Source organism: Trichechus manatus, unplaced genomic scaffold, assembly GCF_000243295.1.
Source record: "Trichechus manatus latirostris isolate Lorelei unplaced genomic scaffold, TriManLat1.0 scaffold00209, whole genome shotgun sequence".
Taxonomy (NCBI): domain Eukaryota; kingdom Metazoa; phylum Chordata; class Mammalia; order Sirenia; family Trichechidae; genus Trichechus; species Trichechus manatus.
The window spans coordinates 3,445,781-3,451,780 of NW_004444145.1; positions in this window are offsets into that span (position 1 = coordinate 3,445,781).

The window sequence follows — 6,000 nt, forward strand, 5'->3', positions numbered from 1 at the left end:
GGAAGCCGAATCACTGTTTGGAGGACAAATGCAGTTGGGTCCCTACCGTATAACACACAGAGAGATGGGCTCCAAACGGAATTAAGGACCTAAATGTGAAAGGCAACTATAAGGATAATAAAATAAAATGTAAGAGAACATCCTTGTGACCTAGGGGTGGACAAAAACTTAAACAAGACCCTTAAAGCACAAACTGTAAGACAAAAAGATATATGGATATTACTACATCAGTTCATTCTTCAGCTACATACCTTGCAGAGGCCAGTGATGATAATGTGCTACCACTCAATTAACCTGAGGTCAAAAGAAGGAAAGAAAAAAAGAACCAGTGACGTCAGAGTTTTGAGTCCTAGCTCAGCCACTCATGACAAGCTTGTGATCCTGGCCCTAAAACAGAACTTCCAGGGACTCAGTCTCCATCTCTAAATGGCGATAATACTGCTTCGTAAGGTTGTTGTGGGGAATAGTGATCATGGTGGGGGAAAGGGCCTGGCCAGAATTTGTGTTCAGTAAATAAAAACAATACCATTGCATCCTTGCCAATGGTTTTCAGGGCTTCAGTTCTGCAGAACTACAGTCTGGCTTGGTGTCAAGACCTCTTGCTTTGCTTCTCTCTCAAGTGAGAGAGGAGAAAAAGGAAGAACCTTTCCTCAGCCCCTGGCTCTCTAATCTCTCTGGCCTCCTCATCTGGGCAGTAGCTAAAATGGAGAGATTTTCAGAGCAAGGTGAAAGCCTGTGAGATATAGATATGGCACAAACTGTTAAGTCCTTGACTACTAGCTGAAAGGTTGGCGGTTCAAACCCACCCAGAGGCACCTCAGAAGAAAGGCCTGGTGATCTACTTCCGAAAGATCACAGCCATTGAAAACCCTATGGAGCGTAGTTCTGCTCTGAAACACCTGGGTTTGCCATGAGTCAGAACCAACTTTCATATATATATATATATATATATATATATAGCCCATATATTTATTTTAATTTCAATTAGAAAAAGGCTTCTCATCTTGCAGCAGCTAATAAAAAGGAGAGATTTGCAGGGCAAGGTGAACGTCTGTGAGATATCCATTTCTATCTATCTGTCTGTCTATATATGTATATATATATATATACATATATATAGACATATTTTTTAATTTTATTTTGATTAGAAAAAGGCTTCTCATCCAGTATCACTGGCTGCACCCTTTCGATCAATACTTTAGTTAGTTCTTTTGTGAAATTAAATTTATATTCATGCCCGCTGTTTCCTTAGTAACAATCTCAGGCAATCGGGTCTGCTCCCTGGAAGTGGCCTTTGGAAAGCGCCTGTGCAGCTCAGTTGCGCAATCTTACCTCTGCCAGAAACTGTTTTCTGATGTAACTGGTATCTTTTCCAGAAAAAAAAAAAAAATTTAAAACATTTAAGCAGACTTAACAAGGTCTTAAAATAGATATAAAATGGTTTCACCCTACAATGGGAATTCTTAAAATACTAAAGTACTGTTTTTAAGCATAGTCGAGTACTTCAGAAACACTAATTTATATTCCAAACAATTTCTATGCTAATTACAAATGATTCTTTCCTAGCCACTAGGTTAGGTAATATTTTGTATTGCTGTCTGTACCTGAAATGAATAAATTACTTTTTTTCTTCTTTCTTTAACCAATATTCTCTCATTTAAACTGGTCTTTCCACAATTCTCCCAGATTTGTGCTTTTGTTGTATTTCAGATGTAGATTTGAGAATCTGACGCCATGGTATTGAGGTAAAAACACAAAAACAGATTTAGCATGGCTACCTAAACTAGAAGGCTTTGATGTTCAGGTTCTTGAATGCCTCTTTCAAACAGTCTGCTCTTCCCCAACAACCAAAATCTCCCTCCCTCATTCTAAGAGACTGATGTTGCCTCTTACTTCACAGAGAAAATAGAAGCCCTGAGATGCCTTCAACTTCTGATACCCAACCTATACGCTCACCTCCCACCTCTGAGGTTTCAGGTTCCCCCTGGCAGGTTCCTCATTCTCAATGATCCTCTGCTCTCTTGAATGAATCCTCAACTTTCCCTTCTCTAGCAGTCCTTCTCGCCAGAATGTAAACTTACCACAAACAAAAATCCCTCAACTCCACACTCTCTCCAACCACCCTGCTCCCTCTCCCCTCCCCTTCGTGGTCACATTTATTGGAAGAGTCGACTACACCCTGTCTCTGCTTCCTCACCTCCCACTCTCTCCTCAGCCCACTGCCTTCTGGTTCTGCCATGGAAACTGATCTCTTGGAGTTACCACTGGCCTTCTGGTTGCTAAATCCAGTAGCCCCTTCTCAGTCCTTCCTTATTTAACTCGACCTCTCAGCAACATTTAACTCTGCTGACCCCTCCTGCCTCAGGGCTTTCCTACCCCACACTGCTAGTCTCCCTCCTACCTCTCTGAGGGTTCCTTCTCAGACTTCTTCGCAGGTTTCTCTTCTTAGCCTCTTCCTTAAATGCTGACGTTCCTAGCGTCTGTCCACGGACTCTGCTTCTCCCTCTATACACACTTTCTGTGTCAACTTATACCTGTGGCTTTAACAATCACTGAAGACTTTCAAATCTGTGTCTCCAGCCCACACCTCCTTCTTGAGCTCCAGACCTTAAAACCGAGCTGCCTTCCGGATGGCTCCTTGGATATCTCCCACACATCTCAAACTTTTCATGTCCGAAACAGAATTCCTCATCTGTCACCCCAAACCTGTCCCATCCCTGATGTTTAGAGAATGTTACTACCATCCAAGCAAGCACACAAGACCCATTCATGATTACTTCTTCCTCACCACTCCATAATCAATCAATCAATCTTTCAACACCAAGTCCTATCCATCCCACCTCCCAATTCTCTCTCAAATCCAGCCACCTCAATTCATTCCTACCCTGGTCCCAGCTACCCGTGTTTCTCACTAGGTTAGGTGGATCTCCTCCTGAACCCCTGCATCCACCCTACCCCCTCCAGTCTATGCTTCACACTGCAACTGGAGAAGTCCCTCTAAAATACATTGTTAGTCTATTGTGCTCTCCCCTGAGTATCACTGTCCTCAGGCCTTTGTTGCTGGATATAGGAGCTCTGGTGGTGCAGTGCTTAAGAGCTCAGCTGCTAAACAAAATGTTGGGTTTGAATGCACCAGTCACTCCTTGGAAACCCTATGGAGCAGTTCTATTCTGTCCTATAGGGCTGCTATGAGTTTGAATCAACCCACGACAACAGGCTTGGTTTTTTTGGTTTTGTTGCTGGATATGATCCCAGTCCACATCTCTGGTCACATCTTTCTCCATGCCCTTTCCTCCCTCTTTGTGTTAAAGCCACACTGACCTTCTTCCTTTCTGTTCCATAGATCCACAGTTCTTTTTGCCTCCAGATCTTTGCACGTACTGTCGCCTCTGTCTGGGACAGTCTTAGCCTTGCAAATGAGTGTTTATCAGTATGTGTATGGTGGTGTGATGGAGAGTGGACTTTGGAGAGAAGCAGACCTGGATCTGAATTCCAGCTCTGTTCTTTTCAAGCTGTATGACCTTAAACATGTTACCTAACCTCTCTGAGCCTCAGTGTCCTCATCTGTAGAAAGAATAATAATAAATACCTAGGGAGCAGTGGTGGTTCAGTGGTAGAATTCTCGCCTTCCATATAGGAGAAACAGGTTCAATTCCCAGCCAACGCACCTCATGCACAGCCACCACGCCTCTGTCATTGGAAGCTTGTGTGTTGCTATGATACTGAACAAGTTTCAGTGGAACCTCCAGACTAAGACAGAGTAGGAAGAAAGGCCTGGTGATCTACTTCCAAAAATCAGCCAATGAAAACCTTATGGATCATAGTGGCCTGATACAATTGTGGGACTCCTAATGACGACAATGTCTGACATATATGATTTTTCTTTTCAACTATCTGACACACCTCCACCCACCCACTCTCACACACTTTGTCTAACAACTGCCCCGTTTTCCCTGTTCATCTAGGTACATCCTGGTAGCCATGTTTGCACAACATGACACAGTCCCACTCTCCACGGATAACTGGGCAACAGGTTGACCCATGCTGGACAATCAGTCCCTACCTCATGAATTAGGAATTAGGACCCAGAGAGAGTTACACCTGAGTCTTTTCCTGTGTGGCTAGACTGAGTGTAAAGCCAACAGCTATTGGTAACCACATGTTACTGTGTGGACGGGAAATGGAGAAAACTGGCTCTGCATAGAGGAAGAGTGAAGTAGATATACAGATGAAACAAAGGCCAAGAGAGGAAGAGAGGGTGGAAACAGAGAAAGAATCTTGTACATTTGCCTCTCTGGTTCCAGTGACCGACTGAGGCCAGCTGCACTGAGCCTATAAAAAAGCCCTGCTTCCTTAAATTTGAAAAAAAAAAATTTTTTTTTCTTTAAATTAGCTAAACTAGCTTTCTATTACTTTGAATGAACAAAATCCTAAGTCATTTACCTATCTTCCAGGGTTATGGTAAAGATTAAAAATGAGGTGTGTATACATACAGTATACATATACATCTTCATTGCAAATACCTTTTTCACCAACATAAATGGCAACTATACACCCAGACCTCGCCAGATGGAATATACAGGAATCAAATCGACTATATCTGTGGAAAGAGATGACGAAAAAGTTCAATATCGTCAGTCAGAACAACACCGGGGACCGACTGTGGAACAGACCACCAATTGCTCATATGCAAGTTATTGTTAAAACTGAAGAAAATTAGAATATGTCCTCTAGATACAAGTTACTGTTGAAACTGAAGAAAATTAGAATAAGTCCTCTAGAGCCAAAGTACAACCTTGAGTATATCCCACCTGAATTTAGAGACCATCTCAAGAATAGATTTGACGAGTTGAGCACCAATGACTGAAGACCAGATGAGTTGTGGAATGACATCAAGGATATCATAAGTGAAGAAAGACATAGATCATTAAAAAGAAAGAAAAGACCAAAATGGATGTCAGAAGACACTCTGAAACTTGCTCTTGAATGTCTAGTAGCTAAAGTAAAAGGAAGAAATAACGAAGTAAAAGAGCTGAACGGGAGATTTCAAAGGGCGGCTTGAGAAGACAAAGTAAAGTATTACAATGACATGTGCAAAGAGCTGGAGATAGAAAACCAAAAGAGAAGAACACGCTTGGCATTTCTCAAGCTGAAAGAACTGAAGAAAAAATTCAAGCCTCGAGTTGCAATACTGAATGATTCTACGGGGAAAATATTAAACAACACAGGAAGCATCAAAAGAAGATGGAAGGAATACACAGAGTCACTATACCAAAAAGAATTGGTCAACGTTCAACCATTTCAGGAGGTAGCATATGATCAGGAATCAATGGTACTGAAAGAAGTCCAAGCTGCACTGAAGGCACTGGAGAACAGCAAGCCTCCAGGAATTAATGGAATATCAATTGAGATGTTTCAACAAATGGATGCAGCACTGGAAGTGCTCACTTGTCTATGCCAAGAAATTTGGAAGACAGTTACCAGATCCATATTTATGCCTATTCCCAAGAAAGATAATCCAACCGAATGTGGAGATTATCGAACAATATCATTAATATCACACGCAAGTAAAATTTTGCTGAAGATCATTTAAAAGAGGCTGCAGCAGCAAATCGACAGGGAACTGCCAGAAATTCAAGCTGGATTCAGAAGAGGATGTGGAACCCATGACATCATTGCTGATGTCAGATGGATCCTGGCTGAAAGCAGAGAATGCCAGAAAGATGTTTATCTGTGTTTTATTGACTATGCAAAGGCATTCAACTGTGTGGATCATAACAAATTATGGATAGCATTGCAAAGAATGGGAATTCCAGAACACTTAATTGTGCTCACGAGGAACCTTACATAGACCGAGAGGCAGTTAGTTGTTCCAACAGAACAAGGGGATACTACGTGGTTTAAAGTGAGGAAAAGTGTGCGTCAGGGTTGTATCCCTTCCCCATACCTATTCAGTCTGCATGCTAAGCAAATAATCCGAGAAGCTGGACTCTATGAAGA